Source organism: Columba livia, chromosome 2, assembly GCF_036013475.1.
Source record: "Columba livia isolate bColLiv1 breed racing homer chromosome 2, bColLiv1.pat.W.v2, whole genome shotgun sequence".
Classification (NCBI taxonomy): domain Eukaryota; kingdom Metazoa; phylum Chordata; class Aves; order Columbiformes; family Columbidae; genus Columba; species Columba livia.
Window position 1 is genome coordinate 117,779,682 of NC_088603.1, and position 13,637 is coordinate 117,793,318.

Genomic DNA, 13,637 nt, shown 5'->3' on the forward strand with positions numbered 1-13,637 from the left:
CATGACAACAGAGCACATTCTAGCAGTGAGACCACTGAGATGAGCTGAAAAGACGACAGTGAAACATGCACTCAGCCTTCCTCCGGGACTACGGGCTTCTTCCTTCAGGATTTAATTCCCCTGTAAGTTTACTGGCAGGCTGGGAGGCTGATTAGCTATGTATTTTGCCACGAGGAGATTACTAGTTAAGGACATGGTTGAGAGATCATAGCATTATTTAGTGAAGCTGCCATTCGCGCTTATGTTAAATTGCTGATTTTTATAAGCAGCGTGGCTGCTTTTAAACCACTACTTGTTCATACACATTAGTCCTACACTTAGCCCATGCTAACATCTCACTGTATTAAGAAAAAGAAACAAAGTCAAAAGCCAAGTCTTGCGCTTCAGCTTTGGTTTTCCAGCATATTAGGCACGTGCTCTTTCTTTAATGGCTTTACACTCAGACACACACAAGCACACAAAGAGCACAGTATAACATCTGTGTTTGAAGCTCAAAGGTTTCTGCCGATGGGGGAGGGAACACCGAGAAAAGCAAATCACAGTGGCCACGTGTCTTATATAAACGACAAAACAGCCATAATGAGCTTTGGGAGCCCTGTTCATCAGGCAAAAGAAAATTGAGTCATCCATACTGTAAATATCAGCTATTTATGGCCCCAGAATAATGTCTGGATCCTATGCTTTAAATATTTTTTTCTCGATAACAGAAAGCTTTTACAGTCTCTGCATTTCAACAATTTACACATTTTTAATTGCTCAATCAAATGTTAATGCAAAGGGGTTTCTTTGTGTTTTAGTTTCTCTTACAAAACCACACAACATGGTATTGTGGTAAATTCTCAGAGGCTGAAGCATGACTGTCTCCTGTTATTTCAGACACAAGCATGTCTCAGCGAGCTTCCACATTAAAGAAGCAGCAACTGAGAATGTAAAGCCAGTTTCTAATTATGTTTTTACCATCCATTTGCACAGAATAAATTTCTTCCTCCTTAGTGCCTTCACTTTGGAGCATATAACATATGGCTACACACAGGACAACCCATCAGCCAGCAAGATACACCCGTCCCCTCAGCACCTGTAATGGTTTGCCCTGTCTCAGTACTAAAAGAGCTAGAGATGAGACAAATCTACACCCTCTGAATCCACCTCTCTTCTCATAAAAGAAAAGAACCTCCATTACAGTCTCTAATACATGAAAGAGCCCGGTGGCTGCATTTAGGCAGAACTCCTGTGGGTATGGGGAGGGGTGGGGCAGCTGAAACAGTGGGCAGTTTATATACATATAACAGCTTTCCCTATAAAGTAAGTTATACAGTAGAGCTGGAAGGTTAGTCCCAACTAACAGCCTCATTAAACCACAGAACGCTGGGAATAAGGCCTTGGTTGGAGCGGGAAGGTGCCATTTCAGGGAGGCACCTCACTGCCTGGAATGGGTAAGGAAATTGTTAGGAAGTGTGGGGCAACAGGGCAATGGGGAAGTCTTGGCTGGGTCTCCTAATTGTCACCAAATCACTGCTTTTTCCTGGTACTACACTAATCGCATTTACAGTGAGAAGCCCCCAGATGAAACCCAGTCAAACAAAAACCATGCAATTTATTTTCCATGGCTAGGCAATATTGCACTTCTGTAGCTTTGAAAAGTACCTCAGTGTTACATAACCCTTACGGTTTTACCTTAATTTAGGTCTTAGCATGTGCCAGGCATATACAGGCAGAAAACAGGGTCCCTCTGAATCTGCTGGCTCTGACTCGTCCCACAGATTGCTATGTAGATGAATAACACCACACAGTATAGCACCTGTATTTATTACCATCTAATCAATGTTAGGTTTTTATTATTTTTTTCCACTTTTCCACTCATGGTCTAAGCAACTGGAGAAATGCCAAATCATGTAAGTGACATATGGTTTCGCTTTTGAAATCATCCAACCAGAATTCCCAAATACTGAAAAATCTTTGGCTAAATAATTTTCAGCTTGAGAGATAATATTTTACACCTTCAGTTCCACTGGGAAACACTGATATTTGTAGGCATGCAAATTGGTTTTGAGGAAAAAGGGCATATAATCAGATGCTGAATGATGTTACAGATTTTTCCTGTCATATGTTGTCTCCTCATAATGTGAAAAGAACAGTTAACAGCAAGATTAATGCGGTGAAAATAGCTAAACTACTATTATGGTTAATCAAAGTGAAGTTCTGTTTCTTTTTTGTTTCACAAACTACAACTGTAGAAAACAATAAATATTGCCCTTAGAATGCAAACTTTCATTTCCTAATGCTCATGTGCAGAACTTCCACTTAATAATACTGAATCTTGTGTTTCTGGAAATTCAGTCTTTCAGCCAAATGCAAAACATAAGTTCTATGTTCCTTAGTTGCTTGACCGGGAATGGACTCCCATACCAGCACCCTAAACAAGTAGCATCCAGTTACTAAAATGGGTCCAAATTTACCCTGACTATCTCCTTCCCATTTCTGGCTGACATTTCTTGGGTTTTATTTCAGATGAATACCTAAATAATTCCTCTAGCAGCAACACACCCTCCCACACACATGTGGAAAAACAGAAGCACTTTAAATGTGCAAAGTTCAGAGATCTGCTGGAACATCCAATCCAAGAGCTCACAGGTATCCCCACTACAAACATATATCCCTGGGTATACCCAGGGACAGGTAACAGTTTTGGTGTACCCAGGCAGAGCTTGCCACAACAAGGAATAAGAGAAAATGAAAGGTGATGATACGTATTTAAGCAATCTATTTAAGCAATGTACAAGCAACATACTGCAAGCAAAGATGTACACTTCTAAGGCTCAAGTAGAAACCAGCTCTAGGTCCTCAGCAGAAACAAGCTGCTCCCACTGCTCTTATAAGTCTGTTCTCTCTTTTCCAAAGGTAGACTCTACTTTTATGAAGGGTGGAGTCTGAATTTGGCCTTTTATCTACTCTCTTGCTTGGGAGGGGGATGAAAGGTGAATACACAACAGCCACTTTTCCGCTCAACAGGACACCCACAGTTTAAAGACAAGGCATGGGAGCTCAGAAGATACATCCTCCCCTGTGTTTCTGCATGAATTCACACCTTTGGCCACAAATGAGGAGTCTGAGGATTTCATGTTGAAAATAAGGAGGGAAAAAGACAGAAAAATGAAACTACATATAAGTTCAACACAAAAAGCTGACATGAGAAAGTGAAGGTTTCTGTTTTGATTTCCCATCTTTTTCTTTACTATGCTTATCTGTGAAATCACCATTGAATTCTCACTTTTATTATATAGTTTCTGTACATAGCTGTTCACAGAGTCCTTTGAAATTGGTGGATGAAAGGAAATATCAATCTTATTTTTCAGAACTATTCATTTGAGATTAAATAGTGCTAAATGCTGAGCCCTGAACAAAAGCTTTAAGCACATGTAAGTCTTGCTGCAATAGAGCAACAGTGCCCAGTACTTTATAGGATCAAACCTGTGATTTGGGGCTTTAAAACCCCTAATTCTCTATCTTTACCTTTCTCTTTTTAAATATATCTTGGTAACTCAGATACTGCTTTTGTCAGATGAATTCCTTGTACAAAACACTGAGTGACCTTCAGTCCTAAGGTAGTGGTAAATCAAGAAGCCCACACCAGCACAAGCTGTACCACCGCCTTCTGACGGCAAACACCCAGTTTTCATATTCTAAGCACAAAACTAATGGCGCAGAGCTAATAATCAGAATGAACCTAAATACGCAAATGAAAAAGGAAATTTTTGCTTTTGCACTTCGAGAGTGTAATAAAACTATTCTTCAACATAATCTTATTTTATTTTTGGAAATGTGTGACATAATTAAGCATTTCCCTCCTGTAATTTTGTCCACTGGATCATATAGGCAATCAAGACCTATTTCTGGTACCTCTTAGACTGTTTTTCTCTACCTGTGGTTCCTCTCAATTCACTGACTTTACCCAAGGTTTACAAATATGAGTAGGTATTAGCAGAATCAGTGTCCAGGAACTTTTAATCAAATTATTTTTAAGTAATGACACATATAAGAACATACGATTTTTTTTAATAATCAAAATGATGAAAATTACTGTGATTTCATTCTAGCAGCCAAAGTAATTCATACACAAAAACTAAACCAGCTTATACTTGTAAAACTGAAATATCATTTTGTCTTCTTAGGCAAATGCTTTGCATTTTGGGAATGTAGTGCCAAATATAGAAATACTCATTGACGGGATAAGCTACCTCATTGTGAGACATGGGCGATATTAAACAACGTTAAACAAAATTATTTCTACACTGAAATAATAAATGCAAGATTAGGTCAGATGTTCTCAGTAAAATGCTCTTTTTTCTAGACCTGTAAGATTAGTTTATCAGACTGAGAGTGGTGGAGAGGCACAGCAAAGATAAAAATGCTCTTTCAAATGTCTGCTGCTTATATATCTTCTAAAAACTGAATTTTATAACTGTCTTAAACAGGCAATGAGGTTGGAATGAGAAATCTCCAGAGGTCCCTTCCAAATTCAACTGCTCTGTGATTCTGTGAGTTACATGGGCTACTTTGTGGCAGTATAGTCTCTGTTGAGTGAGACCAACAGGAAAAGATTACACCATACTTATGTCTGATAGACGTTCTTATTCAAAAAGACCATATACAAAAAATAACAATTACTTTGAAATACATGTTGTTATTTCCAGCAATAAGCTTTTACCACTCTCCTGCAAGAGGGTAGGAACAGATAGACTCCCCTGACCCTGACACCAGGCAACAGCTAGAGGTGTGCCTGATAAGAGCGTGAGCATGTTTCCCTGGCTTACCCTCCCACCACCCAGCTATCTTTAGGTTGCACATTTCCTAAACCTGGCCTTCTATATGTTGCCTACATAATGGACCACACTTGGAAGTAGGTTCTGACTTTTGGACAGCTAGAGCAGACTGACTTGTGTCCATGCTGCTCGGTGCAGGACAAGCTTTGTCCACACTGCAGAACCCTTAACCTGTCTGTCTCATCTGCTCCTCACTACAAGAAAGACAATGAGGGTCTGGAGTGTGTTGAAAGAAGAGCAATCAAGATGGTGAAGCATCTGGAGCACAAGTCTGATGAGAAGCAACTGAGGGAACTGCAGCTGTTTAGCCAGGAGAAAAGGAGACTGAGGGGAGACCTTATCAGTCTCTACAACTTCCTGAAAGGAGGTTGTAGCATGGAGCGGGTTGGTCTCTTCTCCCAAGCAACAAGCAATAGGACAAGAATAAACAGACTCAAGTTGTGCCATGGGAGGTTTAAATTGGATATTAGGAAAAATTTCTTCACAGAAAGGGTTGTCAGGCATTGGAACAGGCTGCCCAGGGAAGTGGTGGATTCGCCATCCCTGGAGGTGTTTAAAAGATGTGTAGATGAGGTTCTTAGGGACATAGTTTAGAGGTTGGCTTGACAGTGCTAAGGTTAATGGTGGGACTCGATGACGTTAAAGGTCTTTTCCAACCTAAACGATTCTATGATTCTACAATCTGCCTGGTAACCCCAAAGTAACCAAATCATGAGACAGACTATCAGAGTCTTCCACAGCAGCGGTTGTAAAAGTACAACAATGACCCTGCATTGTAATGTCCAAGTCCTTGAAGAGACTTGGTTGTCATGTTCCCAAGAGTAGCCGGAATGTGCACTGCATGGACACGGATTGCATGATCTGGGCATCAGACCTGGGTCTGAAAAACGCAAAAAGCCTCATTAAAGTCATTAAAGACTCATTCTTGCCTTTTAAAGCTCTTCAAGGAGCTCCATTATTTTCTTTTTTTTTTTTTTTTGTTCTTTGAGCCTAGGTAAACTTTGGCATCTACAACATCCTTTCGTAATGCACAAAAAAGTATCTTCTTTTACTTATTCTGGTCCTGACCTCTGTCAATTCCATCTGATGGCCCACGCATTTTGTATTATGAGAGACAACAAATAATTTGTCCATCTTAATCTTCTTCATGCTGTTCACAACTTTACAAATATCAGTCATGTCCTCTTGAATTATCTTTTTCTGGGTTAAAGAGTCACAGACAATGTAGTTCCTTCTCTCATGGAGACAATTTTGTATGTTTGGTCTTCCTTATCACTTTTCCCCATACCTTTTATTCTATATGCTTTTTAGAAAAGGGAGGGCAGAATGGCACCGTAGGTACATAAATTTACACAGGGATGTGACAGGAATATAAGAATTGCTATGCTGGGCCAGAGAAAGTCCATTTAGCCCAATATCCTGTCTTTGATGGTGGTGAAAAAGGAGATGCTACTGTTCCCTATTTTGCTGTCCATTTTTTTCTTAGCAGATCCAATTGTTGTTCATCTATATTAAGTGTCCTTCTATCTCCAACCTTATCAAGGTTTGTGTGCCAGAAAGCTTGTCTACTTTTTCCAACTGCACTAGCTGATTTAACATCTACCTACAAATCACATTTAACCCATATCTCTAGTGCTACTTCTACCAATTCATAACACTATTTTTTCCAACTGCACTAGCTGGTCTAATATCTGTCTACAAATTCTGTTTAACCTGTATCTTTAGTGCTATTTCTAACAATTGGCAACACTCCATCTGTTTGTCAACCATTACAGAGCATGGATCTGATGTTTTCCTAGATCTTTTTACTATCCCCCCAATAATATTTTCCAAGATGGTAACAGCCATTTGATGCAACTGTACACTTATATAAACTGTGGACTGTACTTCTTCATTACTTCACATTCACCACAACTGAATTTCTTATGTCATTTTATCATCCAGTACCATGAGATTCCTCTGTAACTCTTTACAATCAGGATTCATTTTATGATACTGAGTACTATAGTCTTGTCAACAACACGTGTCAGCTTGCTCTCCAGTCTTTTTCCAAAATGTTTATGAATATTTTGCACAGTAAGAACGCTCCTGCAAATCCATTTAGACTCCACTGCTACCTCCCTCCACTGAGAAAACATAATATTTATTCATATTCTCCATTTCTGTTTTTTTCAGCCACTCAGATACTATAGAACCTTTAGGAGGGGCCTTGTTAAAAGCCTTTAGGAGACCCAGAGGGACTAAGTTTTCATCCCTGTTGCTGAGGCCTACCCACCTTCACACCAGATCTGCACTGGAGCAAGCAAGCGGGAATAGCCCCGCACAGGCCTTGCAGAGAGCTAACAGTTCAGCTGACAGGGTGTTTGGCCATTCCAGTGCTCCAGCTTGCAGACCCTGACCCTCTTCTGTTCAGCACACAGATGTACCCTACACCAGGCACAAGATCAGGGACTCTATAACACGCTAATACTTTCAACCCTTAATGGGTTTGAACTCCTGATTCTTCCTCGGTACACTGTATTTCTACAATTAGAATTTTGCTCCTGCATAGAAACCCTGTTCTTCAGGGCAGTTTCTACCACTGTGACCAGTGAAGACCTCTGATTTTTTTCATTTGCAGTTCCCTGGATACCAGCTGCAACACTGAAAGATTCACATTCTCTGTCTTCCATTTCAATACAAGATGCTTTAAAGGTCAGATCATTTCTGTCTACCTAAATATAAGTGTGAGAATTAAACTATAAATTCTCAAATAGAAAATTTAAGGAACAGGCACTTAAAATACTTAAATTAAATATGATATGGGTGCTATCACAAAAAGGTTGCCTTTAGCACCACGTAAATTTGGACAAATGAAAATGTTCAGCAATGTAAAACCTATTCACACTCTGAGATAACAGAGCCAATTTCCAAATCGATGTTTTTCCAAGTTCAGTGCTATTCCTGTTACACAATGGTAAAGTATATGCTCTTAATTTATTTCTCTTCTATATCTGTTACTTTTAATATATACATTTAACTCTATTGAAGAAGCTCATTGATTTTTATTTAGCTTTATTCATGTGAATTTTCCTCTTTAGACTTGTGTCTTTGTGCATAATCTACCCAAATGGAGCAGGCTGGCATCAGACCAAAAAAAAAATATTAAGATGACCAGTGTAATTATTGCTTTCTTGTTTTAGTGAAATCCAAGTGTTTATTGTTCCAGCATTGAAAAAATTAATATACAACCTTTAGTCATGAAAAGAAAACCTAGTCTAAATTAGCTTTATAGAAGTAATTTCTGCTTCATTGCTGATATTTATGATACTATGAGATATTGATTAATTTTAAGGACAATCAGTAAACATGCTAGGGCTTACTTTTCCTCTCTCAGTCTTCTGTGCTTATTTCCCACCTGTTTATTTCCTATCCAGGAGCAGAAATAGCTCTACTGGAATATGTCTTCTAAATACATAAATAATTTCCCATTACCTAAGACAAAACAAAACAAAAAACCACACCAACCCACAGCATAATGCAATTGCAATAGATATTATCAGTATGATAAATGCTTTTCATAGTGCTCATGGTTTCAAATGAAATTAATTTTAGAAGATGCATCAAATTTCCTTCTTATTACTCCAAATCATGTCACTACAGTACTTTGGATGACCTACCGTGCATTTCTGTGTTTGAATGTGTTTAGGTCTGTTTTCAATGTAACATGAAGTCTGATTTCCCCTTATATAGTATTTGGTGTTTCTAGAATTTAACAGCTCTTTTTTACATATAGCAATCTAAGTTACTGTTAAAGAGAAAGATACTGATATTTTAAAAAATGCTGGAAATACAATGTAACAAGACATGATGAATGAAAGGTCTGTAAACAGAAAGCTTTGAAAGACCAGTCATGCCAGGCAGGAAGTTCTATTTAATGCTCCCTGAAGAATTTACGAATTCAGAGCAGGATAACATGTTTTAAGTAATTTCTTTCTTAAAGATCAAAGAAAATAATGGAGTTTACATAAACCATATTGGCTGATGATGTTTCTCTAGGAGCTCCCATTTATGGCAGATGCACAGAGATATCAAGATGAAGGAACAAGAAAAGTGACACCATGTTAATGGCCCAGCAAAGTCACAAAAAAGCATCCCAACCATTTATCTCCTAAAATCTATGGATGAATATTTTATATAAGACCAAAAGAATCAAAATCAAAAGTGAAGCAGTTTATGTTTTCTTTCATAACTATAAAAAGAGGTAAGAAAGATATGCTAGCCAGCTCTGGCTTTACAAACCATCATAATCAAGGATCATACAGTTTGGGAAAAGAGTTGAATGCTCAAGTTTTCATTCTGGTTCAGTATATGTTGCTATATTTGTAAGAAATTTATCCATATTATCCCATGGCTGCTAGAAAGAAAAATGTGGAAGAGAATAAGGTGGAGCTAAGGAATGTGCAAGCTGTGAACCAGCTGTTTTTCAAACACCCAGTTAGACAGGTAGATCTAAGGCATTCTAAGCATCGCTGATCTGTACTGGAATACGGGCATCAGTTCTTTGCTTTGCTATGAGGTGCATCTCTGGAAAACTTACACAAGATCCTGCAGAAATAGCATGTTAAGAGGACATGAGGAAGACTATGAAGAAAACTTTACTTCCTCTCACTATTTCCACCTAGTTCTCAAGCTCTGCTAAGTTTCCTCAGCAGGTACATAAAGAATAATTCTTTGGCCCTGGTAGGAGCAACAGCTAAACTCAATTTCCAGAGGGCAATTATGAAACTGTCATTTAAATTCTCACCAGAAGAGACAGCAGTTGACTGATTCAGTATCTCAGCTGGCATTAGACTCAAAGAATTATATGAAGAAAATATTCCAAGAACACCTATCCTGCAGTAAATTATTTTTATATTGCAGGTAAATAAACAAAAGCTGAGACATGAGAGCATTACCTGGGTCATAACCTTGGTTGCTTACTTCATCTGCTAGCTAATTCTCACAGATAGACATTAAAGCTGAGGAACATCTAATAGGGACAGAACAGAGATGGCACCATAAAACTGATCTAAGAGCATTCATTGTAGAGGAGGAAAGTGGGGGAAAAGAGATATCACATCCACAGGGTATTCTAATGCTCAAAGCACATGGATAGTAAGCAGAAAAAAAAAAGACTATGTCAAGACGGTGATTAATATTTTCTTCCTCTCCTGCTTTGAGAAAAACAAACATTTAATCAGTGAATTTGTGAAAAATAAACTCCAATAGGCTGCACAAAAGTACTACCTGAATGAATAGTACTACCTGAATAAACTTCTATGGACTGTCTACCCCAAAATATCAAATAAAAATTAAATAGTCTTTAAGTCCCAGCTGAAGTGAAAACTTTCCCTGTTACTTCTTCCCAATGATGGTGCACAACTGGTCTGCAGTACACTACCAGATAAAGCACTACTTTTATAATAAGGAAAAGGCCTACAGCAAAATCCATTAAAATCTGTGGGAATTACTGCTGTGACTTCAGCAGTCTTGAGAAATGGTACATCTTGCAACATCGGTGCTCTACCTGGTAACAGTTTGCTCACAGCAAAGACATGCTTTTAAATGTATTCTCTAGTCACAACAACATAAATTCTGTGTATGTGACCTCTGAATACCTTGATTAACCTTGCTTACTGAAGATCTAGTCTACTGATGACGTGAAGGTTTGCATCGGGGCCCAAGCACTTCAGATACAGATGGGGAGGATGATGTGACATTCACTACAAACAGTAGGGACAAGCAGCGACAAAACCATTTGAGGGTCCCATGGTGCAAAAGACCTTCTAATTAAAGACATGAAAAATATGCAAAGTTATACTACATCTTAAGGAATTCAAGTGCCATTTCCTTCCCAATCCTCCATCTCATGGCTGGTGCCTCTGAAACAGAAATGCTAAGAAGTCTACTGTGAGTCAAAATTGGTGAGGCTAATATTGATGGCTAGTCTTGGTACCAGCCTTGCCCCAGCCATGTAGTGCAGCACTGAGATGAGTGGAGTATCATTGTTAGTTCCCACCTACGCACCCATTCTGAAACTCCCACTGGCAAACACAATTCAGGAAGACTGTTCCCCACCAACGCTCAGATTACATAAAGGCTTTGATTACATCGAAATGAGAATGACAAATTTTTTCCCTTACATCTCAGGCTTGAAGGTTTTCAATGAAAGAACGAAGTACCTTTTATTTTTTAATTCTTATTCACATTTCCTTACAACATATCATTAAAGGCCACGGATGCAAGGAACCACTTTCTAAAGCCAGCACCCTGTGGTACTGGTTCCTCAGTCAGAAGGATGGATGTGTGCTTCTGTTTTTTTTCCTTGCAAAACTGGAAGGATGTTGCCGGTAGGCATGTCTCGCAGGGCTGTCTATGACACCTGTGTCTCCACTGAGCTCTGCCTCCCAGGTGTGTACGAGTGCATCACTCTTGGCACAGAAGAGAGAGATGAGTGTGGCACCAGCAGCCAAGCTGATGGGTCCAGCAGCAGCACAGAGCAGCCACTAAGAAGCACGCCCGAGCATCGCGTCCAAGCGCGTGCTTGGAGGAGGCAGACACATGCAACTCAGGTAGTGAGTCCCTTACAGTTTACTTTTTTATATTCAGGAACACAATCAAACAGAGTCAGGCTTTGTTTTAGAGATATTCTTCTTGCCATCTGAGAAAAGTGAAGGAAGGCTGCATCTGGAATATTGTGTTCAGTTCTGGGCCCCTCAGTTCCAGAAGGACAGGGAACTGCTGGAGAGAGTCCAGCACAGGGCATCAAAGACAATTAAGGGAGTGGAGCATTCCTTATGAGGAAAGGCTGAGGGAGCTGGGGCTCTTTAGCTTGGAGGAGACTGAGGGGCGACCACATTCATGTTTACAAATATGTAAAGGGTGAGTGTCACAAGGATGGAGCCAGGCTCTTCTCAGTGACCACCAACGATAGGACAAGGGGTAATGGCTTCAAACTGGAACACAGAAGGTTCCACTTAAATATGAGAAGAAACTTCTTCACAGTGGGGGTGACAGAACACTGGAACAGGCTGCCCAGGGAGGTTGTGGAGTCTCCTTCTCTGGAGACATTCAAAACCCACCTGGACGCCTTCCTGTGTAACCTCATCTAGGTGTTCCTGCTCCGGCAGGGGGATTGGACTGGATGATCTTTTGAGGTCCCTTCCAATCCCTGACATTCTGTGATTCTGTGACATTCTGTGAAAAGAAAGTGAGAAAGTGTTGGCGGAGACAAGAGGGAAAGTAGAGAGAAAAAAAGGCAGAAGTGAAGAGCAAAGAACTTGCCTATTTTTTGCCCTCAAATAGATTTTCTTTGAATTGTTTGCTTGGTTAGTTTCTTTTTTAAGTATTTGTGCTTAATATATGCACACATGCAAGTGCCTTAGCACTTACATGCCCTGACTTGTATCAGGTCACCATTATGCCAGGCATTGTACCCACACATAGTAATAAGCTCCCTAGCCTAATGCTTAATCAAGCAAGACAAAAAATAAATGGATTTAAAGCAATATTATCAGCACCATTCTCCAGACAGGAAACCAGACAAACAGAAATCAAGCAACTTGACCAGGGCAGGGGTAAGTAGGAAAGAAATGCAAACCCACTGAATCCTAGTTCTGCATCCCCTCCTTTCATGACCAGAGCAGGGCTTGCACTCTGGTCACTTCCACAGTGATACTTTTGCTGCCAAGACATTTTCTTCTACAGCCCCAAAAAGATTAATTTTTTCAGAGAGACTTCATTTTCATCTGGCCTGTTTGTTTCTTTGTGTAACCAGTGGTACAGGCAATTGGAGGATGTATGACAGAAATTCAGGTTACAGTCAGCCTTTATGTTGGCTCATTACGACAATTAGCAGAAAGCAGACTGAAAATCAAACAGCAGGTTTGCAATATAGCATCCAACTGAACACCGCCTTTTCTTCTTGTTTTGCTACAGATTGTCTCCCTGATGCTTTGTTAAGTGAAGGGAATCCCCTCACTGCCTCTATCTGCAGCACTTGCTTGCTTGACACTATGAAGTGCATACCATCAAGTATTGGACATATAGAAGTGATGTCTGGAACTCTAAAAACAAGCACAAATAATCACAGTGGGTCAAGCAAAGGTTCATCTTGCCAAGTAACCCAATTCTAAGCAGATGCTGAGCAAAAGAGCATCAGAACAGTAAAATATGATGATCCTTCTAGTACAACCTTGCAGCTTTCAGCAATCAATACTTAATGATCTTCTCTGAGTAAAGATTTTAAAAAACTGTTTCAAATAGCCGTCAGTTGACCTATGTTTCAGGACTATGTTCACCCCACTTTTGAATTGTTCATTTTTTTCATCTTCTGCAACATTCTGTGACAATAATAACAAAACTTAATGTTATCCTGTGTGCAAAAAATGTCTTTTGATTCTTATTATCACACTGTTTGGTCATTTTATTTAGTGTCCCAACTTTCTACAGCATGAGAAACAGTGTAGAATAATACCATGTTTACCGCTATACACTGCTAACAACTGTACAGACCCCTGTCATATACTTTACTCAGACATCTTCTTTTTTCCAAACCAAAGAGTCCAGGAGTTTATTTAATGTCTTTTCATTCCGTGTTACTTTCTATTTCTGTCCTTCTTCACGATATCTTCTCTAAGCTACAGCATCTTGTGCTAGTATCTGTTTTATAACGTCAGTTTTCAAGGTGCAATAATGCAATAAAGTTAAAGGAAGCACACAGAACATATGATAATGAATTTGTATTTTGTATGTAAAATATTTTATAGTGTTTAAACAGAGTTTGAAGTAGCAGTA

At 39.3% G+C, this 13,637-nt stretch overlaps 1 protein-coding gene and 1 long non-coding RNA gene across 7 annotated transcripts in view; one reads left to right on the forward strand and one right to left on the reverse strand.

Annotated features, from left to right (window-relative positions):
- The window catches only part of NOL4 (nucleolar protein 4), a 198,256-nt gene that overhangs the window by 103,814 nt on the left and 80,805 nt on the right, over positions 1 to 13,637 (reverse strand). The window lies entirely within an intron of this gene.
- Positions 20 to 9,017, forward strand: LOC110361061 (uncharacterized). The gene is made up of 3 exons (XR_002417390.2): positions 20 to 122; positions 7,441 to 7,514; positions 8,859 to 9,017. It is a non-coding gene; the product is annotated as an uncharacterized LOC110361061 (long non-coding RNA).